The sequence below is a fragment of the Microcaecilia unicolor genome, chromosome 11, assembly GCF_901765095.1.
Source record: "Microcaecilia unicolor chromosome 11, aMicUni1.1, whole genome shotgun sequence".
In the NCBI taxonomy this organism is placed as follows: Eukaryota; Metazoa; Chordata; class Amphibia; order Gymnophiona; family Siphonopidae; genus Microcaecilia; species Microcaecilia unicolor.
Window position 1 is genome coordinate 117244619 of NC_044041.1, and position 17934 is coordinate 117262552.

General features: G+C 46.0%; 1 protein-coding gene across 3 annotated transcripts in view; it reads right to left on the reverse strand.

The window, feature by feature from the left end:
- GAL3ST3 (galactose-3-O-sulfotransferase 3) overlaps positions 1-17444 on the reverse strand; it is an 85234-nt gene extending 67790 nt beyond the window's left edge. The window contains exons 1-2 of one of the 3 annotated variants that reach the window (XM_030219795.1): positions 17005-17444; positions 8064-8158 (exon numbers count right to left, since the gene is read on the reverse strand). The gene's annotated coding sequence lies outside the window, so the exon portion shown is untranslated. Of the gene's footprint in view, positions 1-8063; positions 8164-17004 lie in introns of all 3 variants that reach the window. The other 2 variants (XM_030219794.1, XM_030219793.1) reach the window with 2 other exon arrangements.
- Between the last annotated feature and the right edge of the window lie 490 nt (positions 17445-17934).

The following is a 17934-nucleotide window of genomic DNA, read 5'->3' on the forward strand; positions in this document are numbered from 1 at the left end:
GAAACAGTGAACAATCCTATATAATAATTCTCACCTCCAACGTTCTATGCTTGGGACCGTGGCTCCCTGGCTGCAAGTGGTCTGTGAGGCAGACACGCACGGACGTCACTGACGTCAACACAGCTGATTCCAAGGCAAGGGGAGGAGTTGAAACGTCAGACGCACAGAGTTAAACTTTCAAAGAAGATGATTGAAGAACCTACGGGAACGGAAGGTAGCACAACAACGGCGGCGGTGGCGGCAGTTTTCGGCGTTCCGGGGGGGGGGATCGACAGGTTCGCGGGAGGGGATGGGTTTCGAGGGGGCCATAGCGCGGGGGGGGGGGGGGGGGGAATTGCCTGCCTAAGGCCCGTTTCCTTGCCTACAGAAACGGGCCTTTTTTACTAGTAAAAAATAAAGTTAACATTCCTCCACAGAACAGCATTCTCAAGTGAGTTAGCAGCGAAAAGTAAGATGCTCAGGCCACTCCCCTTCACCCGACAATTTTGAAATAAAAGACATGAATATTTGAGTATGATAGTATGCGTTAGTACCATCACATCTAAAATATGTACAGAATTATATATGAGATTAAAGTCAATTATATCTATTGTGAAATAAATTTACATATCCCTTCTCCGATACGAATTTACAAGGTTTTTGAGATCTTCCGGATTTACAAAGGTTTGTGTGTTGATAAGATATGGTAGCTTGAAAATAGCTTGATAGAATAGGCCGTACTTCACTCCGAGTTGTTTTAGCTGCGGTCTTAATGCCAGAAATTGTTTTTGCGCCAGTACTGTGGTTAACAGTGGTTGAGAAGAGGTTTGAAACAATGGAGAACTACTGAGTTAATAGCATGAAGATTCCTAAATGTATTGGTGGGGGGGGGGGGGGGGGGGGGGAGACTGGACGGGAATGGGGAAGGGTGTTTTAAGTGTGAAAGTTATCAGATGATGTTCAGAGAGGGAAAAAGCTGAGGTGCAGAAACTGGAGAGAGCAGTTGGAGAAGAAGATAAGATCAAGACAGTGGCCATTCTGGTGAGTAGGGTAGTGGAGCACAGTTGAAGATTGAAAGAGAATGTTAAAGCGAGAAACTGAGAAGCATAAGAGTCAGAGGGATCATTAGCATGTATGTTAAAATCCCCAAGAATGAGGGAAGGAGATGAAGGTTCAAGAAAGAAGGAAAGCCAGGAATCAAAGTCAGTGAGAAAGGAAGAAAGGGACTTATCAGGGGGTTGATAAATGACTGCTACTTGGAGAGGTAGACATTTGATAAATGACTGCTACTTCGAAGGAAGAAAAGCAGCGAGACTGAGGTGGAAGAAGAGGTTGAAATCTACAAGAGGGTGAGAGTAGTAGCCTGACACCACCTCTGCGGCCAACCAGGCAAGGAGTATGGGAGAAAATACAGGACTGTGGCCAGTGGCATAGCTAGGTGGGGCGCAGGGGGAGCGGTCGCTCCCCTAAACGGATTTTTTTAAACAGCGCCTATACAGTCTTGAATCGGCGGGGCCGATAGCCTGACACATTTTGTAAAAAATTTCCACTTTCTCCCTGTCCTCTCCCTTCTCACCCCACCGTTCCATGACACGCCTCCCTCCAGTCCAGCCCAACGCCACTTTCAGTTCTCCCTGTCCTCCCTCCCCCAACTGTCATGCCTATTTTGAGCATGCCCTGCAACCTGCCTGATTGACGCTGGACCGGGCTCAGATTCCTTGCACTGCTTGTGTCACGACTCACGAGTCCCTCCCTTGCACACGCACAGGAAGTGTCTGAGAGGAGCGGGACATGGATGGTAGAGGAAAGGATGTGAGTCTGACTGATGCTGGCATTCTATCGCTGCAGGGGCGGGGCTGGTAAATGAAGCAGGTTTGATGAAGGTCCGGGTTGGGGGGCCAGAAACTGGCACTGGACTCGGAGGGAGAAAGAGAGGGGGGAAAGAAAGCGGTGCTGGACTTGGGTGGGTGGGGAAACAAAATGGTTCTGGACTGGGGAGGAGAAGAGAAGGGGGAAACAAAGCGGTGCTTGACTCCGGGGGGGAGGGGGGGGGGGTGGAGAGAGAAGATGGAAACAAAGCAGTACGACTAGTAGTAGTAGTGCTGGACTGGGTGGGGGGGAGTGGAGAGAGAGAGGGAAAACAGCGGTGCTGGACTTGGGGAGGGGAAGAGAGAGGGCAAACAGAAAGCGGTGGGGACTCGGGGAAGGGGATTGAAGGCAAGGAGGTTAGATAAAGCAGGAGAGGGGGAGGCTACCTAGACTTTTGACCCAAAACAATAGTAAACGCTATTGAAAACAATAGCAAAAAAATTATTAGCAATAAGGGGTTGCCTTTGTGTGGTCATATGTAAAAAGTCTAGAGCTGTTCTAGTTGGATGGGTGCCTTAAAAGGTGGAGGACAAAATGTTTTTTTTTATTTTTTGGATTTTTTTTTACAGCTTTTCAATTTATTTGAAAGCTTCCCATATCTAGATTTAAATACCATGAAAACAGCTTTTAGTGATGTTCAATTTTTATTTCATGATATTTAAATCTAGACATGGGAAGCTGGTAGAAACAAGCAATTATCTCTGTATTTTGTGCTCATTTTTCTGCACTCTTCTATACAATACAGATGTAGAAATTTCAGTGAGAATATCCTGTTTCTTGGTCTTGATTTTAATTGTTCATCTGTTTCTGTAATATGCCTTTGGGAAGCCTAGTGTTATAAAGATGGGATATATTGAAATTAAATGGAAATAGAATTAAACTCTCTTTCCATTGGGGCACATGGAATCACATCTGTATCTGATGTCTGTTTTGGTAACTTGGTGGCCCTTTACTAACATCTCTGCATGAATACAGGGGGCGTCCCTATAGCCAGCCCCTCCAAATGACACTGATTTAAAATGTAGAACAAACTAGTACTCTAATCGATGAAACCAATACTTCCTCTGTGTACATCCATATGCTGCACAAGCCAGCATGTTTGAAAATAAGTGCGATTAAATAAAAATGCTACCAACAATAAAGAACGACAACAAGGATGTAGCAGCTCATAGGCTTGCTCGCTTTGTTTTGAACATACTAGATGATGGCTGTGCGGGGAAAGGGGAAACATAGACCATTGGCTCCAACGTTTTGATGTCATCATCCCATCTCCTGTTTTCTTCAACCTTCTTGATGTCAGACTTGATGGGATTGGAAGGAGGCAAGGGAAACAAGGAGGAGATACCAGACCTTTGGAGGGGGGACAAGGGGAGGAATCAGGGGATGCTGGATCCAGGCAGAGGGAAGGAGCAGAAGATGGATGGGACTGGGAGAGGCTGGGGCAGAGGGAAGGAGCAGGAGATTGATGGGACTGGGAGGGGTGGTGAGCAGAGGGAAGAAGCAGTAGATGGATGGGACTGGGAGAGGTGGGGCAGAGGGAAGGAGCAGGAGATGGATGGGACTGGGGGTGGGAGAGGGGAAGAAGCAGGATGTGAAAATAGGGATATAAGAAGAAGGGCAAGAAAAGGGGATGATTTTATTTATTTATTTATTGCATTTGAATCCCACATTTTCCCACCTATTTGCAGGCTCAATGTGGCTTACATAGATCTGTTATGACATTGCCATTCCAGGGAGTCAGATACAATTGGTTATGTAAAGAGAATGAGAATGGGAAGAAAGTTCTAAGAAAATAGATATTGAAAGATGACTTTCAGTCTGGTGAGGATTGGTGTGGTGGTAAAGCTAAGCTAAGGGTCCTATTTGTAGGCTTTGTTGAAGAGATATGTCTTCAAGGATTTACGAAAGGTAGGTAGTTCATCGATTGTTTTCAAGTCAGCTGGTAGTGCGTTCCATAACTGCGTACTCATGTAAGAGATGATGTGGGGAAAGGTTGAGAAATAATGTGAATGACCTGGAAGACTGGAAAGAGGATAAGAGGCATTGAAAAGGGATTGGGGTACTGGTGAGGGGTATAGGAGAAGGGAATGAGTTTCTGAAGGGAGTTGAGTTTGGGTAGAAAGGGGTTAAAAAGATGGTGAAAGAGAAGCTATTGGGCATGGGGTATAGGGTAACAGACAGAAGAGTGACCTTGCAGGCAAGGGAGGGAAGGAGATATGGATGGAGCTGGGACCGATAGGGTGATGAGATGCAGTGGAGGGTAGATGATGACAAAGAGAGTGAGTACAGAGGATGGGAATTGGGGACTAATGAAGTGGGTGAAAGATGGGAGAGGACTTAGGAGACTGGGTAAGGGAGAGATAGAGGGAGGAACGGGAGTGCTGGAAAGGGAATAAGAGGGAGGTGGTCAAAGCCAGTAGGTAGATGGGTACTAAGGACTAAAGAGTGAGAGAAAAGTGTGTGTGTGTGTGGGGGGGGGGGGGGGGGGGGGAAACATAAAATGAAAGATCAGTGGTAGACAGATGCAGAGAAGGACAGGAAGAAGACAAGAGAAGAGCAAAGAAATGGAAAAGCCAACCTGGAAAAGAATTTAGGAGAAGACTGACACATGAAAAGTGGAAAAGAGACTGGGACCAGCCCAACTAGAAGAACAGAATGCTCAAACAACAAAGGTAGAAAGCAAAACATTCTTTTTATTTAATGCTTTTTAAGGACTAAGATGTGCCTGCTTTGTGAAATGTACATTTTTTTTTTGCATTGTTGTATTTTGCAGAGTACAGGAGAAAATACATTTCTGTTTCTCTTTTACCAGTATTTGCACTGCTTACAGAGTCTGGCTTTCTTGAAGAGAACTATATTTCATTTTTGTGGGCATGTTTTTTGTGGTTCCCTATTTTGTATCACATGAGGGTCTGTCCGTGTTCTGCAAATGTGACTGAGGTGACAGATTCTGCTAGCATGTATTGTTTTGTGTAGGAATGTGTAACAGTCCAGCATGCTCCATTTTCCAGTAGAAGGTATATTGGTGCTCTAGGGTCCAGTGCCTTTTCATAGGTGGGTTAGGGCTCTTGTGTGTTAAGTTTTCTGTATAGATTTTGAGTGTTGTTTTGTAGGGTTTTGTATTATTTCATAAAGTGTCTGGCCTTATTGTTTTTGATATGCTGGCTTCATATTCAGCATTTTAGTCTGGTGTGTGTGTTTTAAATAGCCTTAACGACTATGTATGAGATGTATATATGCAAATGAATATGCAAATGTGCCAAGCTACACCCTTTGCCCCCCAAAATGAAACAGTCAAACTATGCCCATGTCTGGCGCCTATTTTACAAAAGTCTGCTCCCCCAGACATCAAAACCTAGCTATGCCTCTGACTGTGGCTGAAGCAGAGTCTTCAGGGCAAAGCCAAGTCTCAGTTAGAGCAAGCAGATGGAGAGTACAAGAGATAAAGAGGTTGTGGATGTAGGAAAGTTTGTTGCAGACAAAACGGGCATTCCACAGAGCACATGAGAAAGGCAGAGAAGGGGAGAGGAGAGGAACAGAAATTAGATTGGACACATCACGGTGTGACCTGTACGAATAGGATGACAGATGATCAGAAGGACCAGGATTGGGATTGATATCCCCAGCGGAGAGCAGGAGAAGGAACAAGAGAGTACAGAGAAGAGTGGGAGAGGCATGACAACAGCGATGAAGGCGAGATGTACTCAGACAGAATGGAGATGAATGAAAGAAGGAAATGTTGAAGGTTGAGAGCTGAGAAGGGAGAAGACAAAAGGGATGGTGAGATCAAAGCAGAAGGTGGGCAATGTGTTCCTACGGTATACAGTGCTTTCAGATGGAGAAAGATTGGGAAGGGACAGTATCAAAACAGAAACTGTACTGGAGCCATAAGAAATAGCAGAGAGAAAATACAAAGTGTATAGAGAAAATGTTTTGGCGTCTGGCGCTAGGAGCAAAGGCTCTGGGTGATTGGGGTGGACCTCGGAGTCACCCCGGAGAAGGCTGTGAGGATATGCAGATGGGCTACAAGTCCTTCACAGCACCTGGAAGGCACAACTTGCTAAGCATATTCTGTAATGCATTACGCCTAAATTCTAACATATGCAGCCAAAAAGGGGCATGTTATAGGCGTTTCGTGGGCGTTCAAAAATTTACATGCACTGTTACAGAATATGCCCGTGCGCCAACAGTTAATCTGTGCACTGGCATTTACTCCTCATTTCCCTGGTGTAAATGGTTGAGCGTAGTTTTAAGCGCTGTGATATCAACTAAGTATATTCTACATACCGTGCCTAAATATAGGCGCAGCTTACAGAATACGCTTAGGTGGAAATTTATTTTGTGCAAAGTTTTTAAGCACCATATATACAACTAGTAAAAAAGGCCCGTTTCTGAAAGAAATGAAACGGGCGCTAGCAAGGTCTTCCTCGGAGTGTGTATGTTTGAGAGAGAGTGTGTGTGAGAGATGGAGTGTGTGTGTCAGAGAGAGAATGAGAGAGAGACAGAGTGTGTGTGTGTTTGTGTGTGAAAGTGTGTGAGAGACATGAGTGTCTGTGTGTGTGACACTGTGTGTGTGTGACAGAGAGATAGAGTGTGATAGACAGAGAGTGTGTCAGAGAGAGTTTACATGACAGACAGTGTGTGTGCCCCCCCTCTCGCAGGTCCCCACCCCCTCTCTCGCAGGGCCCCCCTCCCCACCCCACCCCCACCTCTCTGGTCTCAGGAACCCCTCCCCATCTCCCTCTCCCCTGCCCCCCCCTCCAGCCATCCATGTCCAGCGACCCTCCTCTCCCCCTGCCCCCCTGCAGCCACCCATGTCCAGCGAGCCTCCCCTCCCCCTGCCCCCCCTCCAGCCACCCAAGTCCAGCGACCTTCCCCTCCTCCTCCCACCCTGCCCCCCCCTCCAGCCACCCATGTCCAGCGACCCTCCCCTCTCCCCCGCGCATCAAACCCCCTCGCCACCCACAGCTGCCACTGGTAACGCTGTCCGGCTGCTGCTGCTGCTGCTGCTTCTCCTGTTGAGCAGCAGTGGCCGCTACAAAAAGAAAAAAAGCAATACATGTTTTAAAACATCAAGCGCGGCACCGCAGACAGCCATCAGGCACTGGCTGTCAGCTCTGCAGCCGCTCCTCCTCTCGCCTCTCAAGTCACTGCGCTCCTCCGGGATCTTACTCCAGGGACAGTGACGTGGAGGCGAGAGGAGGAGCGGCTGCAGAGCCGACAGCCAATGCCTGATGGCTGTCTGCGGTGCTGCGCTTGATGTTTTAAAACATTTATGGCTTTTTTTCTTTTTGTAGCGGCCACTGCTGCTCAACAGGATTAAGCAGCAGCGGCTGGACAGCGTTACCAGTGGCAGCTACGGATGGCGAGGGGGTTGATGTGCTTTGGGGGGGAGGGAGTGTTTGATGTGTCGGGGGGGGGCTTGGGTGATGCGCTGAGGGGGTGTTTGAGCGGCGCACTCACAGCTGATTCCCAGGCAGGGGGAGGAGTAGGGAAACACGCAGAGCAAGTTGCTCCGCGTGTTTCCCTACTCCTCCCCCTGCCTGGGAATCAGCTGTGAGTGACGTCAGCCTGGCTACAAAGCCTAGCTCAGCAACTCCAGCAGCCACGGACACAGGCAGCTACTTTAGAACGTTGGTGGTGAGAATTATTATATAGGATCTGGCCCATAGTGCTCAACACCCCTTCAAATTCCCCACTTATTATTATTACTTTTACAACAGTGGAGGAAAAGACTCCAAAAAACCATGGTACCCTTCAGAACCTCACTGGTATAGCAACCACAAGATAACTCATCATTGGTTGAAAACCTCCAATTTTTTACTGCATTACTCTTCATTCAATATTTTTAATATATATATTCCCCTTCAATTTATCTTCCTCGATGTCCACAAAACAGCAACAACATACAGAACAGGAGCAAAAGAGTAACCGGAAGCACACTTCTCCTGTAGTTACTATAAATCATTGACATTCTGAAAAGTACCACGGCTTCCCGAGGTCCTTTCCTCCACTACTATCAAAAATACTACAAATGAAGAATTTGAAGGAGTGTTAAGCACTATCTCTCCTGTTTGGGCTGTGTCGGCAATTCTGCTCGGCTTTGTAAACAGTGGGGTACACGTTTAAATTCCACGTTACGGTTTTTGAAGATTTTTCATATTTTGTTTCGTGGAAGTTCAGGATATATTTTTTATGGGTATAGAAATACTAACAATTTCCAGGCTGCACTGCTCCTTATACCGAGACACAACTGGAAAGTTCAGCTTCTCTGCCACCATCTGCTGGTAGGATGGTATAACCAGTCCGTCTGAACTAGTCAAGTAGAATGAGAAAAAAAATTAATATCATTTTCTTATTAGTTATTTTGCAGGTTTATGACTCCAAATTGGGTTAATACAGAAACAATACTGTTTCCAGATACCAAAAGCTATACAAATGAATCATATTTCACTGGCTCCCTATCCGCTTCCGCATTTGGTTCAAACTTCTCCTTTTTACCTACAAGTGCATCCACTCCGCAGCTCCTCAGTACCTTTCCGCTCTCATCTCTCCCTACACTCCTCCCCGTGAACTCCGTTCGCTGGGTAAATGTCTCCTGTCGTCCCCCTTCTCCCCCACTGCTAACTCCCGGCTCCGTTCCTTCTATCTCGCTGCTCCCTATGCCTGGAATAGACTCCCTGAGCCAGTACGTCAGGCTCAGTCTCTGGCTGTCTTCAAGTCCAGGCTTAAAGCCCACCTCTTTGCTACTGCTTTCGACTCCTAACCATGACTCTCTTACTCAACACCCTCACTTATCACCCCTACCACTGCAATTTCCCCACCCCTAGCTGTCTGTTCGTCTGTCCAATTTAGATTGTAAGCTCTGTTGAGCAGGGACTGTCTTTTCATGTTCATTTGTACAGCGCTGCGTAAGTCTAGTAGCGCTATAGAAATGTTTAGTAGTAGTATATTTCTATTAAAACCTATATATTCAAGGCAATAACTACTTGTCAAGCTTGAATAAATTATCAGGGTATAGTAAGTATCTAGGCAAAGCATTAACTTTGAGTATTGAGTAAGCTCTTTGCCTGTGTCCAGGGAGGGGTAATTTACATTGGGTTTAGCAACCCCCAATCAGTTTGAAATGTTGGCTCCCATGATAACAAAAACCAAAAGGTAACTGAACACAAAAGAGTCCCACGGAGAAGCCAACAGGAGATACAGGAGTGGGAAATGAAGGGCAGCTAGCCCGACCTCTGGTTCAACCAATTCAGTTTATTCTTTACAACTTAAATAAAGACTCGACATGGCAACTGCACGATTCCCAACCCGCACACTTCAGGAGTATGCAGGTTGGGAATAACAAGGGGGTAATGCTGGAAGCAAAGTATAGGTCTTTAAAAAGACCGTTTGCCTATAGATGTGCTGTTGCAGAGCTAAAGAAATTGTCCACTGGAAACCTCTGTGTCGCCAGGCAGAAGTGAATTGGTTGAACCAGAGGTCGGACTAGCTGCCCTTCATTTCCCACTCCTGTATTCCATGATAACAAGCAATATTCTCCTGTTACTGACATAAGTACATAAATTGCCTTACTGGGACAGACCAAAGGTCCATCAAGCCCAGCATCCTGTTTCCAACAGTGGCCCATCCAGGTCACAAATACCTGGCAAGATCCCAAAAAAGTACAAAACATTTTATGCTGCTTATCCCAGAAATAAGCAGTGGATTTTCCCCAAGTCCATTTTAATAATGGTCTATGGACTATTCCTTTAGGAAGCCATCCAGACCTTTTTAGAACCCCGCTAAGCTAACCGCCTTTACCACATTCTCTGGCAATGAATTCCAGAGTTTAATTACACGTTGAGTGAAGAAAAATTTTCTCCAATTCGTTTTAAATTTACTCATCCCTCTGCAACTCTCCCTCTCCAACTAGAGTCTAGTACTGCACCAGGAAGGGAACACCTCAGAACCACAAATATTCCCCTGCTATCTGCCTGAGGTCCCTCAGCACTGCTTCCTGAAGTAGGTATTTTATGGAAAGGGAAGGAGAATTGGATTTAATTTACCCTTCCTCAGTGTCCAAAGCAAGTTACGTCTAGGTACAGTGGGTACCTTCCTGTCCCCAGACGGTTTACAATCCAGATTTGTAACCTGAAGATTAAATGACTTGCCTTAGATCACAAGGATCCGCAATGGGATTTGAACCCCGGCTCTTCTAGTTTCAGTCTGTTGCTCTAACCACTAATCTTCTCCTCTGCTCCAGTGAGACCAAATTTAAGGTGACAGGTAACATTAGAAAGTAACCTGTAATTATCGGTTTCATTTCAGCAGGGAACGTGGAAAAGAGAAGAGTCAATTATTAACAAGTGAAGAGAGTGATGGAACCAGACGTAAGCTTCTTCCTTGGATTACTCTGAGAAGGACACCCAAGACAGGTCAGATTCAATGAACTAGTGATCACTAAGGATGAAGTTACAGTGAGTCAAAGAGAGACAGCACCAGAGGGAGAGAAAAGCAGAGAGGCAACCGATTTATGCCAAGGATAGGAAGGACAGAGAGAAAACCAGGAACTAAGCAATAACACAGAGATCAAGACTAGATATCTGCAATTCAACCCAGTCCTGTAGTGAACACATGCACACATATACGGAGCTCTGCCAACAAATTTCAGTTCTGCACCAAGGCACCTCTTAATTTTCAGTACTACTGAGATCCCCTTCCCCTACAACCATGCCACTGCACCTCATTCCTGCCCGACAGCATCCTCAGCTATTCCAGTACACACACACACACATATACATATATTTTGTTACATTTGTACCCCGCACTTTCCCACTCATGGCAGGCTCAATGCGGCTTACATGGAGCAATGGAGGGTTAAGTGACTTGCCCAGAGTCACAAGGAGCTACCTGTGCCAGGAATCGAACTCACTTCCTCAGTTCCCCAGGACCAAAGTCCACCACCCTAACCACTAGGCCACTCCTCCACTCCATATATGGAGCTCTGCCAACACATTTCAGTTCTGCACCACAGCACCTCCTAATTGTCAATACTACTGAGATCCCCCTCTCCTACAAATCTGTCACTGCACCTCATTCCTGCCCAACCGCATCCACAACTATTCCAGTACACACACACACACACACACACACACACGTATACATATACAGAGCTTTGCCAACAAATGTCAGTTCTGCCCTGTGGCACCTCTTAATATTCCAGGCTGAAAGACACTCCATTCCCGACCCTCACTCTGCCAGTGCACCTCACTCCTGCCCTGCAGTACCTGCTGCCTTTCCAGTAAGATCCCCTTCCCCCAGTTTTCCTAGTGCATCTCAGAAGAATGAAAAGCAAAAGCCTCATACAGAAAAATCTAAAATGCATTTAACTGATAAAGCTGTTAAAAATCATTTTAGATTAACCATGAATGTGTTATCAGACGTAATTAATAATTTCTAAAAATACACAATAGAATCCTTTTAAAAACCGCAGTTCAGGCAAACATTCATGCTGTACACATACAGTGAAAACGTAGTAAGCTAACAGAATCTGGGAAAAACAGCCAAGTCTTCCAGAAGATGGGGAAAGCATATTACAATAATACACAAAACAACTAATTCTGTGTCTGGAAATTACATTAATAATGAAAAGTCTATAAGAATGCACTTATTTATTTATTAGGATTTATTTACCGCCTTTTTGAAGGAATTCACTCAAGGCGGTGTACAGTAAGAATAGATCAAACATGAGCAATAGGCAATTAGAGCAGTAAAAATATTCGAACAACAATACAAAGTATGGCATGGTATACTACTTGCAATGACAACACAATATGTACTAGAACATTATAATTGGTAGTGAGGGGTAAGGCAAAGTCGTACCATATAGATGAGTAAGAAAGTAGGAAGAATTAGAAAGTAAGGTGATTTCTTAAGTAACGATGAAAAAAAAAAGATACGTTCTTAAATATTTAGGTAAAGAATTCCACAGCTGAACAGCTTGAAAGCAGACTAATTTAGGGGGCTCATTTTCAAAGCACTTAGACTTACAAAGTTCCATATGTTTCTATGTAACTTTGTAAGTCTAAGGGCTTTGAAAATACTTAAATCTCTGTAAAGTCTATTCCCTAAAAATGAAATGATACAAGGGAAGACCCTTTTGTGGTCTGGGATAGTTCAGCTTATTTCACAGAAGGCACCACAAGAAAGAAGCCTTCTAGATGAACAGGGTAACGGCGGAGTCCAGCAAGTAAGTAGCCTGGACTTAGGCCTCATTGGTCAGGCACCTCTCTTCTTTCTCTTTCAGTGGCTATTTTCTGATAACTTTCACCCTTAAAACGCCCTTCCCCACAGCCATATCCAAGCACCGCAGCCTCTTTTGCGGATATCCAGGCTACAGACCTTTTCATGCCCTCTAATAGTGGGTCTTCTGTCCTCTCCTCCCCAGCCTCATCAGAGTTTGTCAATGAGGCAGTTTCGTCTTGTAACACTATAATCTGCTATGCTTTGGGCACTCTTGCCCCACACATACCCCATCGTGTAAGGTATACAAAACTTCAATCTTGACTCATTTCCAGAGTTCATTTTCTGTGTTTCTGCATCAGTTCTGCAGAGTGTCTCTGGCTGAAATCTTGCTCCCAGGCTGCCTTTATATATTTCAAATTCCTGCTCACCTCCTTTCAGCCTCCTTTCCAGTCTCCAAGCAAGATCCATCTGACAGAAACCCTCACTGGGTCTTTACCAGACTAAAGCCCTCATCCGCACTTCACAACTACCCAGACTTTGGCTGATTTCCATGATAAAATTAATCGATTAATTGTGAATTTGCCACCAGATCATTGCCCCTTTCCCCACTTTTCACCTCTCCTTCCTCTGGCCCCTGCCCCACCTTGTTTAGAGGGGAAATTGCCCATCATCTTTCCTCCTGTAAACTCACTACCTGTTCCTCAGAACCCACCCCACCCCACCCAATCTATGTCCCATCTCCCTCCTCCCTTTCATACCCAGATAAGCAATAGCAAACACAGTGCTTTAATTTAGACTCACTAGTAAACTGTTGAGACCAATGTTATATGCGCTCTATAGCCATAATCTCAAAAACACACCCATCTATTCCAACAGATACCACACTCACACATACTGCTCTTCCAGTGCACCTTATTCCTACCCCGTAGTGACCTCTGCTATTCCAGTACTGAGACCTCAACACAGCTCTGGCAATGTACCTCACTCCCTGCTGCCCTAATATGTGGTCTCTTCCATGGCAAACCCTTACACTGTTCTGCAGTTACAGATCCCTTTGGATGTCACCTCTTCCCTCAACAGTCTTGTCCACAGTACTTCCAGGGCTAAGGATTCTGTCTTCCTTCCAGACACCCAAGCAGGGTAACAGGCATGAGGCTCTGATGCTGCTTCTCAGGATGCTGCAGGTGGGATGAGCTTTTGTGAGGATCTGTTGGCTTCTGTATTCCCTGTAACCCAAGATCTCACATGGGAGAGGGTGAAAGGTGTACACTACCTCAGTACTTAGGTTCTGATCTCTGTGGTGATTAGAGGGCTCAGCTGACTTGAGGGGGAGGGATCAGTGTGGAATTACATGGCCAGGAAGGGGACAGAGGTCCTCAATCATTGCAGTAACCTATATTTCCATTGACAGCCTGCTCAGGATCTTCTGTAACCAGTTTATTTTTCTCCTTGCCCTCTCCCTCCCTTTCTCTTTCCCCTCCCCCAATAGCTGGCAGATCCTCTCCCACCTCCTCCCCTCTCCTCACCCAGTCTCCAGTTTCCCAGCCCCTCCCTTAGGGGTCACAGTAGGTCCTGTTCCCAGCAGTTCAATTTCAGGAGATGAATAATGATGGGGAGAAATGCACAGTTGCAGCATTTAGCTTCCAGGCCCAAGGTCATTCTTACAAGGTCAAAGGGACCTGGAGACCACGACAGTATACCTGAGATACGTACCCAATATTCATCTTGGCTGGACATAGTCAGCAACCAGCATATTCTTCCAGTTCTATATCTAAAACAGTTGCAACACTGCACACTTCAATTTGCTAAGTGAATTCTTTCAAAAAGGCAGTAAATAAATCCTAATAAATAAAGTCATCCACGGGAGGTCCAGTCCAGGGGCTCATTGGCAGTGCTTCTGCTCCTTTGCCTAGCTGCAGAAGTGGCACTCACAACCCCATGGGTGGGGGAGGGAAATCTGAATTCTGGGCAATAGCAAGACCTGGGTAGCTATGTTCAAGGTTCCATGAGTTGTGGTCTATGGCTCCTGGCCAAGATCTGTAACTGACATGACTAGGTTAAAAAAGGGTGGGGTTTAAAATGGAGATTACTCCCGACTACTTGTTAGTTGTGAATGAAGGTTCACGGTGCAGTGGCTCCAGTTCCCAATGAGCTGGAAGCCTAAACTAGGTCAAGAATCCTCCCCACAGGCAGGCTGGTTGCACTGCCAATGTCAAGGAATTTGGGTTTGATTTCTTCCTCAGGCTTTCTCTTGGGTCAGCCAAGCTGGGAAAAGTTCTCGCGTACCATTCACTGACACTGGGAAGTGTCATCATCCAATAATGTCTCCGTCTCATCACTACAGGATTCCAGAAGAAGCCCTGATGCACAGTCCCTGGCCTGAATGACTGAAATGGCTAGGTGGGGATATGCAGCAGAAGCAAAAAACCCAAGTGAGTTCTGAATGAAGACTTAAGGCACCAGATCCAAGCCCTTTTCTGAATGAACTGGAAACTCAAAGAAACAGGCAAAAACCAGCAGTTACAACCAATCCCTGAGCTAGCCTGGGTTTTCTGAGAAGTTGCCATGCCATCTACTGCTTTCAAGTTCCACAGCATGTCACAGCTGCATGGGGATGAAGGGAGAGACAGATTACTTCCTCAAATTTATCTGCTTTAGGTGGCCATTGTCACAACCTGCTTCCTCAATGCTCCATGCTTGGGGAGGCAGCCATGTTTGGGGAAGGGGTAAGCTTGATGACATCACATGCATACATACAAAATGATTGGTCCATGTATATAAGTACATAAGTAATGCCACACTGGGAAAAGACCAAGGTTCCATCGAGCCCAGCATCCTGTCCATGACAGCGGCCAATCCAGGCCAAGGGCACTTGGCGAGCTTCCCAAACGTACAAACATTCTATACTTGTTATTCCCGGAATTGTGGATTTTTCCCAAGTCCATTTAGTAGTGGTTTATGTACTTGTTCTTTAGGAAACCGTCTAACCCCTTTTTAAACTCTGCTAACCGCCTTCACCACGTTCTCCGGCAACGAATTCCAGAGTTTAATTACGCATTGGGTGAAGAAAAATTTTCTCCGATTTGTTTTAAATTTACTACACTGTAGTTTCATCGCATGCCCCCTAGTCCTAGTATTTTTGGAAAGCGTGAACAGACGCTTCACATCCACCTGTTCCACCTGTGACATTGCACTGGTTGATGTTATCGCTAACTTAGCAGCTCCCAGTGCTTCCAGGACATTTCCAGAGAAGCAGGCAGCTCTAGGGAAGGAGGGACAGGCTGAGCCAGTCCTGGTTTTACACTGCCTCTCTAGAATTCTAGACTACAAGTCTTATTGTGCATTAGGGGTAAAACCAGGTCTAGCTCAGCCTGTCTTCCATGACCAAGAGCTGTAGGGTTGCCTGGCAGACTTTTAAGGAACCATTTATCGCCATAAAATGCTGCCTCTGAACTTAAGGTGAGTACCACCTTCCTGCCCTGCATACTTTAAGAGTAAGTAGATATCTTTTGCTCCCAAACCCTTATGGTTCCTGGCACTGGATGTAACCCTTGTTTCACTGGTGCATGTCAACATTTTTGGAAGATGAAAGGGCTCAAGCTATCAGCTTCCTGCAATTCCTCCCTGGCACCCAGAACAAGCCCATCCGGGCATTGCTGATATCCTTTCTAAATTATATAGGCCAGGGTATCTATCTGTTCGGCTTTCTTTTATGATACAAATTCAACAAAAATTGTGGAAAACCTTTTTTTTTCTTATCTACATAATCATCACTGCTGATATCCTGTCAAGATTCTGGAAACTTTCTGGGCCTGATGATGTTACCATAGAAATACATACATGATTAAACAAATGAAACAGGACAAAGGTCTAAACTGTGCTGGCATTATGATGACACCAACCCTCTTCCTCCCTCCTCCGTCAAGCTTTAAACTACTCTCATACGAATGGCCCAGGGAGAAAAGGGCAAGAGGGAGGCCAAGCTCTCTGGCTCTCATCAGGTGCACATTCTCATGCACAATTCTCTCCTACAGCCTCCCCCCACCCCCAGAAAAACCTTATTGCGTTTCTGACAAAAAGCTCTATAGAGAGGAGGCTGTTATAATCATAGGTGCCATCATTTCAAAATGATTGGGTTACCAAACCCCACACAGATTACCCCTACCTGGACACAAAGGGAGGAACCTGGTCATTACCATAAAACCGGCTCATGTAGTTATAATTTATACATATCGGGGGTGAACTGTTTTTTTGGGTTTTTTTTTTTTTAATTCTATGCACGTATTTCCAGGGGGGGGAGGAGTGGTGCTTTATTTCCGAGATTTCCAAACTGGCGCATTCCCCAGTTCACTGCAAGTCCAGAAGCTAATGGATAGCACTGAAATTCGCCAATCCTACTACATGCCCCCTCCCTCCCCCCGGCCACTTTTGCTAACACATGGATAGCCTGGGGGATTTGTCTGTTTCTACTGCACCTGCCTCTCTCTGTCTTCTCCCCCCTCCCCCTCCCCGTCCGCCCCCCTTTAATCAAATGTGAAGTCCGGGGGAAGGAGAGCACGGATTGCTAGGAAGGGGAGCGTGTCCCCCCCCCCCCCCAACACTCCACTGCAGAAAGGTGCCACAGCCAGACTGCTCCCCACCCCCGCCAATACCAAGAGACATAAGGCGTCTCTGCTTTGATCTATTTTTTTTTTTTTGGGGGGGGGGGGGGTTCTTCTGCTTCCCAGAATCATCCCTGCCTGGGAAGAATGAAAACGACGATCCCCATTCCCGCAGCCCATGCTCGGCTTCCAACAAAATCAATCCGGAGTCGCAACGAGAAAGGCACAAAAGAGACTTCGGATTAAGGAGAGGGAGGGGATAAACCCGACACAAGCATAGATCCATCCCCCCCCCAGCATGCACACACATCACCCACAGATGCTTTACCTCTTATCCTGGGCAGAGGAGCGGCTTCTGTTTCTCCTCACACGTCTGTCCTGATTCCGCCTTCCAGTCGAGTCGAGGTGTATTGATTTTAGGAAGGTGGGGAGGAGGGGACTGGAGTGAGTGATTTTGTCAGGATCATAAATCTGCTGCCTGCCTCCTTCCAAATCCCAGCGAGGCTCTCCGAGAACTCAGCTTTTACTGTGGGTTCATTTTGCTCCTAAACGATTGACTGTGTGTGTGCGTGTGTTATGTTGTGGTGATGCTGGATGCGGTGTGGTGGAGGGGCTTATGGGAGGGAGTGGGGGTTGTGCTGGGAATGAGAGTCTGCAACTGGGAGAATGGAAGAGACCGGGAGCTTTTGTGGAGGGAAAGTCTTCAAGTGAATACTGACAGTATGTGTTGTGTGTGTGTGTCAGAGAGAGAGAGAGAGACACAGACTTCGTGCGTATGTACAGTGGGGGAAATAAGTATTTGATCCCTTGCTAATTTTGTAAGTTTGCCCACTGACAAAGACATGAGCAGCCCATAATTGAAGGGTAGGTTATTGGTAACAGTGAGAGATAGCACATCACAAATTAAATCCGGAAAATCACATTGTGGAAAGTATATGAATTTATTTGCATTCTGCAGAGGGAAATAAGTATTTAATCCCTCTGGCAAACAAGACCTAATACTTGGTGGCAAAACCCTTGTTGGCAAGCACAGCGGTCAGACGTCTTCTGTAGTTGATGATGAGGTTTGCACACATGTCAGGAGGAATTTTGGTCCACTCCTCTTTGCAGATCATCTCTAAATCATTAAGAGTTCTGGGCTGTCGCTTGGCAACTCGCAGCTTCAGCTCCCTCCATAAGTTTTCAATGGGATTAAGGTCTGGTGACTGGCTAGGCCACTCCATGACCCTAATGTGCTTCTTCCTGAGCCACTCCTTTG